The sequence below is a fragment of the Mesocricetus auratus genome, unplaced genomic scaffold (assembly GCF_017639785.1).
Source record: "Mesocricetus auratus isolate SY011 unplaced genomic scaffold, BCM_Maur_2.0 Super-Scaffold_100003, whole genome shotgun sequence".
Classification (NCBI taxonomy): Eukaryota; Metazoa; Chordata; class Mammalia; order Rodentia; family Cricetidae; genus Mesocricetus; species Mesocricetus auratus.
In genome coordinates, this window is record NW_024429188.1 from 65,863,648 (window position 1) to 65,879,161 (window position 15,514).

Sequence of the window (15,514 nt, forward strand, 5' to 3'; positions counted from 1 at the left end):
TCTCTCTCTCTCTCTCTCTCTCTCTCTCTCTCTCTCTCTCTCTCTTTGTGTGTGTGTATGTGTGTGTGTGTATTCATGAATATACACATGTAATGCTTAACTAAATGCGTTATTCAGGAGACAAGTTTTATTCTTGATTTTGATCAATTCTGAGGTAGTCTTTATGGCACACTTTTGTTAAGAATTATACACTCTATTATGCCAGAGTATCCTTAGTAACAAGAGACAATGCACTATACCTATAAGATTCTTCACTATAACCAATATGATAAATATTTAGTAGAATATTGTGATATATATTGCTCACTTACTTCTTTCCCAGTTTGTTATAGTCACCATTACATCAGTCTACCTGAAGCTTGTAGAAATATGTAGCTTTATCAATTTTTACTATAATGTCCAGTAGAAGGAATGTTTAAAGTGTAGAATGGGGGAATGCTTTGCATTTGAATTGGTATGCATTTTAATGAAGGCTTCTCTCCGTTCTGTATGCATATTGTTTTGCCAGAATATACATCTGTACTCACTTTGACTTTATTGAACTATTAGGATTAAATGAGAACATGTTTATATAAAAATCAGGCACAGGAGGCACTAAATGTTAGATAGGTTTTTTTAATTGGAAACTTAGCTGGATGTGGGATCTAGCCATGAGGTCACCAACCCTTTTATTCCATGTAGGATCAAACTTTTCTTTAACCCTTTTTCTTGGTGTATCCTTTCTCCTCCAACAGTACATTCTGCATTTTTCTTTGCTCAGCTTGCTCCTTGTCTTTATAGATCTGATTAACAGTGGTCACTAATAACCAAGCAACCCATTCATGCATTCAATAAAATCTGGGTTTTCTGGAAATTTTCTGTGGCAAAGTCATTAATACATAGCACTTCAATTTAGCATCTGGCAGATTTTTTGGATGAGGACAGAAAGCAGCCACACACTTTTGCCAAAATATCCCAAGAACAGACTCTAGGTCACATATGAAAATTCTTCTTTTCTGAAGCATCTTGAGTCAGGGCCCTTCAGTTCAGATTACTCTCAACACAACTGTATTCCATGCTCCTACAAGTATGGTCCATTAAACACTGTTTAAAGCATTGAATGGCTTTTCTGATCCAAAAGTCCTAAAGTTCGTATTCCATCATAAAGAAATTCGGTCAGGCTTATACTCCAGTTCTTGGTACCAACTTCTACCCTAGGACTTTATTGCTGTGAAAGAAACACCATGGCCACAGCAATTCTTCTTTTTATTTTAATTTTATATTATGAATTTTTCTTTTAACTCCTAATTGCCAAATAATATAATTCACCGTTTTCCTTGATTATTGTGACTTCTGACAAATGTAGAGATACACAACAATCACTGCAATCAATATATTTAGAAGTTTTACCACTACCTTTGCAAGTGTGCTTAGATCACTTTGTAGTCAACCTGTCTCTTCACTAATGATATTTACCTCTCCCAGGATATTATCTGTTCTAGTTTCATTTCTGTTGCTGTGGTAAAGAACTCTGACTGACAGCAGCTTAAGAGGGCAACAGGGATATTTGACTTACACTTCTGTGAAGTAGTCTATGTATACATCTACTTCCTGATTTCTGGGACTAAGGGCATGTGCTAAGATGACTAGCTATTTAGAGCTTCTTGAGCAACCTCTACACTGATTTTCATAGTGGTTATATAAATTTTCACTCCCACAGCAATGGATAAACTTTCCCCTTTCGAACATACATTTCTGGACTCATCATTATTAGTGTTTTGGATCTTAGCCATTTTGACTGGAGTAAGATTAAATCTCAAATTAGCTTTAATTTGCGCTTTTAAATTAGATTTTTAGGTTTTTAACTTTGGTTTGTGAGTTCTTTGTTTATCCTTTGTATTAATCCTTTATCAGATATACAGCTGGCAAATATCCTTTCTCATTCTTTGGCCTGTTTCTTCACTTTTTCATTTACTTTTATTATGCTGAGGTGTAGACCCTTAAGTACTACTCTCACAAGGATTTTTTCCACTTTTTCATTTAAATTAGAAACAATCTTCTGTTAACCTTAAAAACAACAATAACAACAGCAAACGATTAGGCTTCTAAGAGCTATACACTGAACAGTCTAACAAGATACAATACATCCGGGCACAAAGTCACATATCATGTTAAACATGGCAACCCAGTAAGCTGAACAGGACCAAAGTGCAGGCAAAAGAGTCTGAGGTACACCCCTATTCCCGTTGTTGGGACTTCCACAAGAACAAACACCCAGATATACAAACATAAATCATATGTAGAGGACCTAGCACAGACCCATGCAGGGCCCATGTTTGTCAGTTCAGTTTCTGTGAACCCCTACGAGCCCTGCTTGGTTCATTCTGTGGGGAGAGTTCTTTTAGTTCCCTCAATTCCTTTGACTCCCACAATCCTTTCTCCCCGTCTTCTGTGGGTTTCCCTGGTTCTGCCTAGTGTTTAGTGTTTGGGTGTGCGTCTCTGCATCTATTCCCAATTTTTTGCCAGATGACACCGTCTGATGACTCATACTGAGACATTGTTATAGCAGAATACCATTAGGAACCATTTCATTGATTATTTTCTTTTTTGCCTATCATGGTTGGTTCTACCCGGGGTCTCTGGACTGCCCTGCCTCTGTTTCCTGGCCATCTGGTGGGATGGCATGGGCCTTAAGTTGGACCAGTCATGTTGGCCACTACCACAAGTTCTGTGCCCCCATTGCTTCAGGAGGAAGGGCATATTATAAGTTCAAGGTTCTGTGGATGGGTATCTATTTATAAGTAGACATTTGCTGTTAGGTAAAGGATAATAATGCTACAATCCAGGGACTCAGTGGGGCTAGGCAAAAGAAGGGCTCAATGTGGAGAGCCCATGATTGTCTCTGAGAAGGGGAAATAGAATAGATTTTGTGGTTGGACTGGGGGCAAGTGCAGATGACAACAGGAGGGATCAGGCAGGGAAGGGAGAGTTGGTGGGTATACTGGGATAGATGACTCTAATTGTGGGTACTTGGGGGTAATTCGGAAACCAAGTATAGTGGAAATTCCCTGCATTCAGTTTTCAAATCCTGGATAGTTTTAGTTATTTTAGTCAGCTCTATGTGTTTTCTTCAAGATCGATTAGGGATTAATTCCTATTTTTAATATCATTGAACTGTTTGTTGGTATGTTCTTTAAACTCCTTGGAGTTATTGATAAAGTTTATGGGTACTCTTTTATGTTCTGCGTCATAGGGTTCATGTTGGTAATTCTTATTGGAGAATATTGCTCTAGGATTGGAAGGTTTTTGATTGGTGCTGTGGTATTGAATGGTGTGTGTGTGTGCACGCACCCACTCCCCCACACCTCCCCACACACAAGAAATCGGAAAACTTTTGCATCTCCTTGGTTGAGCTGGTATACAATCTGTGCTACATGAGCTATGTCTGTAACAGAAAGAATGATGCAGGTGAACTGGCATCCTTGGAATTTATGAGGTGAGATTAGTGTATACTGATACTATCTAAGGGTTGACAGGTATGCCAGGTTCCAGTGACTCACTAGGAGGAGCTGGTGCACAAATGTGCTACTTTGGCTAGGTCTGGGCATTAAGGAGACTTTATGTGAGTGTGGGTTAAAGGAACTCATCATTCATTTACTGCAAAGTTCATGATTTTAATTTTTTCTTTACGGCTGAATAGTATTCCATTTTACATGTGTACCACATTTTAATTATCAATTCATAAGGTAAATACATTCAATTTGTTTCCCATTCCTAACTATCCTGAAGGGAACAGCAATGACCATGGCTGAGCAAGTCTCCAAAACACCAAAGGATCCAACTAAAATGTGGCGGACTTAACTAAATAGAGAATTCTCAATTGAGGAGTATAAAATGGCTGAGAGACACTTGAGAAAGGGCTCAACATCACTAGCCACTAGGGAAATGTAAATCAAAACTACTCTGAGATATCATCTTACTCCTGTCAGAATGTCTAAAATCAAAAACACCAATGACAGTTTGTGCTGGAAAGGATGTGGAGAAAGGGGAACACTCCTCCACTGCTGGTGGGAGTACCAACTCGTACAGCCACTATGGAAATCAGTGTGGAGATTCCTCATGAAAATGGGTCTGAGTCTACCACAAGACCCAGCAATTCCACTCTTAGGCATATACCCAAAAGATTCCCATCCACACAACAAGCATGTCTGTTCCATTATGTTCATAGCAGCGTTATATGTAATAGCCAGATCCTGGAAACAACCTAGATGCAAAATGGGTAGAGAAAATGTGGTACATTTACACAATGAAGTACTACTCAGCAGAGAAAAACAGTGGAATCTTGAAATTTGCAGGCAAATGGATGGCACTAGAGGAAACCATCCTGAGTGACCAGACACAACCAGACACAAAAAGACAAACATGGTATGTACTCACTCATATATCGATTTTTGATATGGATCAGGGGAGTGTCAGCCTACAATCCCAGTGCCAGTGAGTCTGGGAAGCAAGGAGGTTCCCAAGAGAGATGCATGATACTCCAGAGAAGTGGAATGAGGCAAGATCTCCTGAGCACATTGGGAACATTGGGGGAGGGGAGAGGGAACCAAGAAAAACAGAGTGGGATTAGAGGAGGGGAGAGGAAAGCATGGGGGAGCAGGAAGGTTGAGTCAAGGAAAGAAGAGAGGAAAGCAGGATGAGAGATACCATAAGAGATCGAGTCATTATAGGCCTGAGGAATGAGCTGACTCTAGAGAGATCTTCAAAGATCTACCATGATAACACCACCTGTCAAACTAAACAATAGTGGAGAGACTATACTAATAGGCCCTCCTTGATGATAGGGTTGATGACTATCCTATGCCATCGTAGAACCTTCATCTAGGGATTGATGGAAGCAGAGGCAGATACCCACAGCTAAACCCTAATCTGAACTCCTGGAACTTAGTGACAGAGATGTAGGAGTGATGAGCAAAGGGGTCAAGACCATGATGATGAAACCCACAAAGACAGCTGACCGGATAAGGGGGAGCTCTTGAATCCAGACTGATGGCTGAGAGGCCAACAGGAGACTGATCCAGACTCCATGAATGTAGTGCCAGGGAGGAGGCCACAGAAATCTTTGGGGCCTTGGGTAGTAGATCAGTGTGCACCATGGATCATGAATGAGCTTTGGGAGCCTATTCCAAATAGAGGGATGCTCTCTCAGCCTGGACACATGGGGAAGATCCTAAGTACTGGCCAGGATGAAATGACAGACTTTAGAGATCCCCCCCCAAGGAGGGTCTCACCCTCCCTGGGGAATGATGTGGGGATTGAGTGGGGGCTGGGGGGCTGGTGGAGGGAAAAGGGAGGAGGGGTAGGACAGGGAGCTGGGACTGACATGTGAAACATTCACGTTTCTAATTTAAATAAAATCATTTATTGAGAAAAAATAGCATTCCCACTGCCAGAAAGTCGGGGAAACAGAATCTTCATCCAGCTACTGATGGAAGCAGAGGCAGATACCCACAGCTAAACACTGAGCTGAACTCCTGGAACCCAGTGACAGAAAGGGAGAACTGATGAGCAAAGGAGTGAAAACTAGGCTGGTTTAACCCACAGAAACAGCTGACCTGAACAAGTAGGAGTTCTTGGACCCCAGATTGATGGCTATATGGAAAGCATGGGACTCATCCAGACTCCCTGAATATGGGTGTCAGTGAGGAGGCCAAGGTAATCTATGGGGCCTTGGGTAGTATTTATCCCTGGCATACAAATGGACGTTGGCTGCCCATCCCATAATGAGGGTTACTCTCTCAGCCTGGACTATTGGGGAAAGGCCTAGGCCCTGCCCTGAATGAAATGACAGAATCTGGAGATCCAACATGGAGGGCCTCACCCTCCCTGGGCATCGAAGTGGAAACTGGGTGGGGGACTGGGGGTCCTGGTGGGGGCGGGAGAGGAGGTGAAGGAGAGGGAGCTGGGATTGACTTGTGAAACAAACTTGGTTCTAACTTAAATAAAAAAAGGAAGAAAAAATCAGTCATTTAAAAATATAGTAAATCTTTCCTTTAACTTGCCTTTGAATAATATAAATAAAATTAAATTAAAACTTTCTAACTCTAATATTTTGCCCCAATGAGAATGAAACACTGTTATGAAATCTCTGTATCTATTTCATGTTTTAAGAGTTTTGTTATCTCTATCTATATGTAAGTACTACTATGCCACTTAAGTTGCACATTTTGATAGATAGGGATTTTTCCTTTGATGTTCAATAAAATATCATGATCGTTGTTATTTTCCTTTTATCTGGTGAGCTAATTTTAACAATGAAAAGTTTTCATTTGTTTTATCATCTATTCTTTCCTCAAGCCATTTTTATGATTGTATTTCTACTGGAAACTATCTCTCATAAGAGGACAAGTCAGTTATGTAGGTTGGGAATTCCTTTTGTATGTATTTAGTGGATGTAGCATTTCATATATTTTATTGTGGGCTTATGAAGAGTGCATACTTAGTATCTGTTGAGTTCAAAATAAATGCAATTTATGTATTTTAATAAATTACTCCAATACATGATCATACTCTTCCTGGTGTTCTTTTTTTATAGATTTTTGTACCTCCTATTGAATTATTTAATTCAGACATGATTATTAACCATCATGTCTGCATGACAAGTTTTATGTAAAACAGACATTTCCACTGTTTTATTTTGGATATTATAAATAAATATATGACCATAAGTCATTGCAAAAATTATTTATTTGGAATACTATTCCTCAAGAGTTTTTGTGTGCTAATATCTGAATGTCCTTGTAAATTTTTTCTTTAGTATTGCACCAGCAGCTCATATAAATCTTGATAACCTTGACTAGGCCCATTTTGGCAGAGAAAGCCTGTGTCCAATTTTGGCTTGCTTACTCATTGTGAGGAAAGCCTTCCTCACAATTCCGTTGTCATGGGAACCTTCCTGTATGTTCAGTAACTTCAAGGTTAGTTCAGTCTGGTTGTTCACCCTTTCAGGTAAGATGTGTATTAATCTTCAGTAGATTTTTAGTAAAAAGTAACCTTTCCTTTACCCTTTAAATGTTCTAATATATATAATATATAATAAACTTCAAGTCTTTCATGTCTACTTGTCAATGCATGTAGTCTTGCTCTTTCTGAATTATTTTTTCCTTATAATTTCATCATAATATATTTCATAACCAGATTTGAACTTTTTTTTCTGTTCATGTTAAGGCTTATAGTCTTCTCAAAGCACATACTGGCACTGGTAACTTTGTCCATCTTGATTTTCTTTTATAATTAAGAATCTCTTAAATTTCCAATTTTTATTAGATACCTTCTTATGATGAGAATTTCAATGCCAACTAAGATTATGGATCTTTAATTTTTCCTTTATTTTTAAATTTTATGGGAGAAACGTTTTCTTTGGTCTTAGATTATGTTTATACATTGACTTGGTTGTATTCATATTTTATATTTGCCATATTTTCAGTTATGAAAATCATTGTGTTGGTTTCTAATGGTCTAGTATCTAATGGTTTATTTTTATACATATTTCATATGTATTTAATAATTCTATATAGAAAACATTGAAATTATTAGTTTTTATTATATAACATGATATTTACTACCATACCTTTCATGTTCTTTTGCTTACAATTTTATAAGTCAGGTATAGCTTCAATTTTAATAAAAGATAAACATACTGTATATATCATATTTTGCAGGTTTCTGACTATATAATCAAATTCCTCATGATTTTGGGTTTTCCTGTCAGCATTCATATATATAACACTTAATGTCAGGCACATGTTTCATTGTTTAACAGGTAATATAATTTGCATTTTTCCAGATTATTCTTTGTATTTCTCAATTTCCCTTGAACATTGACTATTCCTTTTTCTGAGGTTATACCATCTCTCCCTTCTCTTTCCTTCCTTTTCTACCCTTTCTTACACTCCTTCCCACTGTCCTTGAAATTCATGGCCTCTCTTCTTTTCATTAATAGCTATTACATGTATATATGTATTTGCATATATATATATTCCTAAATGTAACCTATTAGTCTGTATAATGCTATATGTATGTACATTTTCAGAGATGATTCTTTGGTACTGGAAAACCAATTGATGTGCTCTTTCCTGGGGAAAGCCTACTCTCTTATTCCCAGCTTTCCTCAGTTGCCAATAGATTTTTATGTAGGGTTGAGGCCTTGTAGAATTCCTCCATCTATGTTGGCATGGCCAATATTGCTGTCCTTTTTTGTCTCACTTTAGGAATTCATGTTGGTAACATTTGATGAGTGTAACTGCTGATATTAGCTGTATATTCTTTCTCACAGGAAACTCTCTGACCTTCTGTCTCTTAAAAAAATTGTCTAATCCCTCTTAGCAATCGTCCCTGAGCCTTACATTAAGGAGTGTTTTATAGATGTATCTATTCGGACTCGGCTGTGTAACTCTCTAATTATTTGTGCTGTTATGTAATGTACCCTGTTACAAAGAGAAGTTTCCTTGATAATGGGTGAAGACTATGCTTATCTGGCAATATAACTACAAATGTTTATAAAGTGAGGAATTATAATGGGTTAGTAAACTGGAAGACATAGATGCGCCTCTAATAAACAAGACTTCATTATCAATGAGTAGTGGTCTAGGTTTCCATTATCAGGAATGGTATCCCTGGTGTTAAGTGACTCTTAAGTTCAATTATAGAGCTGTTGGTTACCTCCGAGGTATATGTGCCACTATTGTACTTTTAGGGTTATTGTTCCATGGTATTTTTTTGATGTTGTTCATAGGTAGCAAACTATTGGTTGCCTTTCTTCTTTGGAATTTTGCAATGCACCTTTTGTTACCATGAAACCTAGTACACAGGGAGGGGTCTTTCAGGTCAGTTTTAGCTCAGAAGCCTCTGAACTTTGTCACTGAAGTGCCTGGTATCTACAGCAATAGTGACTTAACCTTCTACCTCTGTGGGCTAAGCATGGGAAACATGAATAAATTGCATGTTTAGGAGTCTCTTGAACACTACCTCTCAACAACTCAAAGGGGGATTCTTGTGACTGGTTTTGGGGATTTTGTTGGTGGAAATTGGAAAAGGCAAAGCTCCTTTATGGAAGGCAAAAAGAGATAAATTCAGAAGAAGGTGATAGGTAAGGTAGCAATAAGAACATGTGAAAAAGCCACAAGGAATCAGACTATTAACTAGTCAAAAAACCATTACATAACTTTGTTTATAAAGATACATATATAGTTTTAAATGAACCTTTCTCATCCAGGATGGTGAAGCTCCATCTAAGAGCCAAATACAAGCTTTGACTGTCTTATTAGAATATGTGACATGCTTTCTTTATTTCTCATTATTATGGTATATTACATGATGTTGCTTCATTTATATCATCAGTTGGGGAATTTCTCTTTTACTTGTCTGCCTTTTTGGTTTGAATAGTCTAATTTCTATGATATATTTCTACTTATCTTTTTAATGTTTATTAAGATGTATTAAATGCTATTATTTTGATGATTTATTCTGTATGTATTTCATCCAATAATGTTTGTCCTTTTTTCTATTTATTTTTTAAATCTATGTCTTGGTATGTAGCACTTTTATATTTCTGTACTTAGAACTCTGCAAATACTCAGAATACTTGTCTAGTTAGTTTTTTCAAGATGAGAACCTACTATTTCAAAATTCAAAATTGTTATAGAAACCCTTTGTTAGAAAATGAAAAAAATCATATCAAATCTGTCTCAGAACTTACTCCTAATAGACAGAATATTTGTTTTCATTCTTAATTTTTTAATATAATTTTTTATTTTAATTTTAAATAGCTTGTTTTACATGTCAATCCCAGTTCCCTCTCCCTCCCCCTCCTCCCGCACTCCCCTTCCCCCCCCAGCCTCCCACCCTATTGCCAATTCCTTCCACATAGGGGATATATAGAGTCTGTCATTTCACTCCGGGTAGGGTCCAGGCATTCCCCCAAGAGTCCAGGCTGAGAGAGTATCCCTCTTTGTGCTATGGGCACACAATGACTGTTTGTATTCCAGGGATAGACACTGATCCACTGCTCAAGGCCCCATAGGTTGCCCAGGCCTTCTCACTGACACTCACATTTGGGGGTGTCCAGATCAGTGCCATGTTAGCCTCCCCGCTGTCAGTCTGGGGTCCAAGAGCTCGTTCATTCTTAATTTTAATACATGTTCCAGATGCACTTATCTAGTCTTCATATTCTAATTTTTTGTTCTGGTAATTATAATGTATACTTGATCAATATTTACATTTTTACCTCTATCCTAATGATACTAATATTGTTATAGTTATAGCAATATCATTATTCCCATTATTTTTACTATATAAGCATACAATTTAAATTATCATTCAAATTTTTTCTATATGTAAGCATTTTAAGTATTAATATTTACATACATTTGTGCAGTTTCCATATATATTTGGAATAGGTTATATTTAACATCTAGCATGAAGTAATATCACATGAGCATAGTCAACATCTGCTTACATTTTTTTTATCATATCACAAAGCTCATTGAAATTCAATATGAATTATCCTGGAAACCCATATGTAAGTATGTTTAGAGGAATTTTTCCAAAATTTGAGCAGTAGCTATGATTCAGATAATACGAAATCTAATCAATTAATAATAGAATATTAAGAATTTGTTTTGGCTAAATAATAAATAGTAATTAAAAGCCCAAAAGACAAAGATGGCTTATAAAATGTTGGTGATAGAATAGAGCTAGACAGATGACTATAAAATGCTAAAAAATAAATTACATTATATTAATATACAAATACAAACGTAAAGATATAGCCATGTAAATATTTAATGTGTATATATGAAGACTGCAAGGAAAGAACTATGGAAGTACTTTAGAAAAGACCTGAACCTACTAGATAATTCAATTAATCGTTTTCATGGAAAAGATTCATATATCCAACACACACACACATACTCACACACACACACACACACACACACACACACACACACACACTCCCACAGTAAGTGGAGTCTTTGGTTTTTATAAACAGCAATACATTTTTTTGAAATTTCAGATTCATTTTATGGGCCATATACCTTTGGATATACCAACATTTATGTAAAGTCAATATAAACCCCCAATTGATATTTAACTTTTTAATATAACCTTTTCTTGTTATATAGAAGGATTTTGAAATATCTGCCAATAGTTTTAGGAAACTTGTATATACATATACTTCATTATTAATGTGTAAGGAAATTATTGAAAAAAAGAAATGTTCAGTTATCCTTTCAGCTATAGAGATTAAAGACAAATGAGTTTTTGAAAATGGTGATAAACTTGAAAATAAATAAGCCATTAATTTTACAATGCAATAGGTTACACCTAGAAAGAAGTTGGCATTAGTTACTACTCTATAGCATTATGTAACATTTTACTTTTTGGGAGTATCTAGGAATCCTGTTTGTCACATGTGCCTCATTTATTTCGAGCATACCAAAATAAGAGGCAATGTTTTTATTGTAATAGGATTGTGTGGATACAGTTTTGATCTAAATTTGATGAATATTTCCAAATTTATTTGGGATAGAAGCCTTTCTCTACCCCAAAGTCTCATTATGTATATATATACACATATGTATGCCATGTGTGTATGTTGTATACATACACACTTACACACACTTCTGTTAATTTCATTTGCTTGATATTTAATAGCATTTTAATATAGAACTATAATAACATTCTAAGTTTCAGGTAACAGAAAATTACTATTTTTATTTTCAGTTTTTCACTTCATATTGAGACAAATCAGCAATCCCATGAAGCTGCCTTCTCCGATTTTTTTTAAAGCTTGAAAGGTAAGATTATGCTTTCATAATTCTATCAACGGAGAAGTCTAGCAAACGGGGCTAGAAGAAGAGGAAAGGTAGAAAGAAACATAAAACATCATTTAAATACATTTTTTGTATTTTAATGCTAAAAACATTTCTTCATGAAGGAATATTGAGAAAAACTTTGATAATTTCTGGTTGAGTGGTTCAAAGATGGTAAGGTTTTAAAACATAACTATGAAATTTTAAAAGTTATAACATGGTAATATTTTAAAATATAATTATAAATCTGCACTTTTACATAACCATATTATATTTATAATCAACCATTTTCATAATTGCAAAATACTTACTCTTTGAAACAGAATATCTTGTTAGGAACAGTATAGCACTTGAGGCAGCCTTTTCTCATTCTGTTCATACACATATTACTTATATGAACAGTAAATGCCCAAGTTGTTTCTCAAATATTTTTCACAGAAAAATTATGCTTCAGTGTATGGTTAGTTAATATATATATGTGTTGCTAAGGATCAAGCCTCAGAAATTATATATATTACTAGAAAATTGTGCCTCTCTTCTGGATAATATAACTATGAGCTTCACCTAGCTAAGTAGTTGTTTTGCTGCCTAATAAGTAAAGGAGATGATATTTAATATGTATCCTTCTTGGGTGTTTTGTCATGACCTAAAAGGCTAATATTATTGAATTCTTTTTTTTGACATGCATTATCTTTTAAAATATAATGTTAAATAATTTTTTCAATTTCTTTTTTATTTACATTTTTACACATGTTGCTCTCAGTTCCCTCTCCCTCCCATCCTCCCCCGGTCCCCCAATCCTCTCAATCCCCCACCCAACTCCATCCCTCCCACTCCACAGGGATGGTAAGGGATTCCATGAGGAATTTTCAAAGTCTGTCATATCATCCCAGGCAGGGCCTATGTTGTCCCCAATGTGTTCAGGCTGAGAGAGCATCTCTCCATGTGGAATGGGCTCCCAGAGTCTATTTGTAGGCCAGGAATAAATACTGATCTACTATCCAAGGTCCAATATATTGCTGAGGACTCTTCTGTGACACCCAGGTTTTGGGAGGGGTGTCTGAATCTGTCCCATGCTGGCCTCTCAGGCATCAGTCTGAGGTCCATGCATTTCTCCTTGTTTAGGTCAGCTGCCTCTGTGGGTTTCAGCAGCCTGGTCTTGATTCCTTTGCTCATCAGTACTCTTTGCCACAGGGTTTAGGAGTTCAGGTCTGTTTTTAGCTGTGGGTGTCTGCCTCTGCTTCTATCAGCCACAGGATGAGGGGTCTAGGATGGCATATAAGACAGTCATCAATCTCATTATCAGGGGAGGGCATTTAAGGTAGCCTTAATGCTAGTTTGTGTCATTATTGTAGATCTGTGAAGATCTCACTAGTGCCAGATCTCTCCTCCAACTTGTAATGGCTCTCTCTATTATGTTATATCTCATTCTTCTCTCCTTTGTTCTTAGCCTGGCTCAACCTTCCTGCTCACCCTTATCCTCCTCTCATGTCCTCCTCTCTCCTCTTCTTTTCCCCCTTTTCTTTCTCCCATCTCCTTAACCCCTTTCCTCCCTCTCCCTGATCCCAATCCAATTATGAGATCTAGTCCCATAACCCCTCTCCAGGTTACCATGCATATCTCTCTTAGGGTACTCCCTGCTTCCAAGACCCTCTGGCAGTGCCAATGTAGGCTGTCAATCCACTGCTTCATGTCTAGAATCCATATATGAGTGACTACATAGCATGTTTGTCTTTTTGTGACTGAGTTACCTCACTCAGGACAGTTTTCTTCTAGTGCCATCCATTTGCCTGCAAATTTCAAGATTCAATTTTTGTTTCTGCTGAGTAGTACTCCATTGTGTAAATGTACAAATTTTCTCTACCCACTCTTCAGTTGAGGGGCATCTAGGTTGTTTCCAGGTTCTGGCTATTGCAAATAATGCTGCTATGAACATAGTTGAGCAGATGTCCTTGTTGTATGAGTATAATTTTGGGTATATGCCTAAGAGTGGAATTGCCAGATCTTGCGGTAGATTGATTTCCATTTTCCTATGGAATCTCCATCCAGATCTCTAAAGTGGCTGTACGAGTTGGCAATCCCACCAGCAGTAGAGGAATGTTCCCCTTTCTCTACATCCTCTCCAGCATAAACTGTCATTAGTGTTTTTGATTTTAGCCATTCTGATGGGAGAGAGATGTTATTTTAGAGTTGTTTTGATTTGCATTTCCCTAGTGGCTAAGGATTTTGAGCACTTTCTCAAGTGTCTCTTGTCCATTTTAGACTCCTCTATTTAGTTCTGTACCCCACTTTTTATTCAGATCCTTTGGTGTTTTGGACATTTGCTTCTTGAGTTCTTTGTAAATTTTGGAGATCAGCCCCTCTGTCAGATGTGCGGTTAGTGAATATCTTCCCATTGTGTGGGCTGTCGTTTTGTCTTGTTGACTGTTCCTTTGCCTTGCAGAAACTTCTCAGTTTCAGGAGGTCCCATTTATTAATTGTCAATCTCAGTGTCTGTGCTACTGGTGTTATGTTCAGGAAGCGGTCTCCTGTACCAATTTGTTAAATGGTACTTCCCACTTTCTCTTCTAAGAGGCTGGGTTGATGTTGAGGTCTTTGATTCATTTGGACTTATGTTTTGAACATGGTGATAGATATGGATCTATTTTCTGTCTTTTACATGCCAGCATCCAGTTAATTCAGCACCATAGGATGAAGATCCTTTCCCATTGTATAGTTATAGCTTTGTCAAAGATCAGGTGTTCAAAGGTGTGTGGGTCGATATCATGTTGTTCAATTCGATTCCATTGGTCTAGCTGTCTATTTTTGTGTCAACACCAAGCTGTTTTCAGAACTACAGCTGTATAATAGAGCTTGAAGTCAGGTATGGTGATGCCTCCTGAATTTCCTTTATTTTACAGGTTTGTGTTGGCTATTCTAGGTCTTTTGTTTCATATACATTTGAGGATTGTCCTTTCGACATCTATGAAAAATTGTATTGGTATTTTGATAAGGATTACATTGAATCTGTAGACTGCTTTTGATAAGATTGCCATATTTACTATGCTCATCATACCTATCCAAGAGCATAGGAGTTCTTTCCATTTTCTGGTGTTTTCTTTAAAGACTCAAAGTTCTTGCGGTACAGGTCTTTCACTTGTTTGATTATGGTTACCCCAAGGTATTTTATGGTGTTTGTGGCAATTGTAAAGAGTGATGTTTCTCTGATTTCTTGTTCAGCCCTTTTATCATCTGTATATAGTAGGGCTACTGATTTTCTTGGGTTGATCTTGTATCCTGCCAATTTGCTGAAGGTATTTATCCCTGGTAGAGTTTTTCAGGTCACTTATGTAAACTATCATATCATCTGCAAATAGTGGAAGTTTGACCTTTTCGTTTCCAATTTGTATTCCCTTGATCTCCTTTTGTTGTCTTATTGCTCTGGCTAGAACTTCAAGTACTATATTGCAGAGTGGGCAGCCTTGTCTTGTTCCTGAATTTAGAGGAATTTCTTTGGGTTTCTGTACATTTAGTTTGATGTTGGCTATTGGTTTTCTGTATATAGCTTTTATTATGTATAGATATGTTACTGTTATCCCTGATCTCTCCAAGACCTTTATAAATAAGGGGTGTTGGATTTTGTCAAAGGCTTTTTCAGCATCTTGTGAGATGATCATGTGATT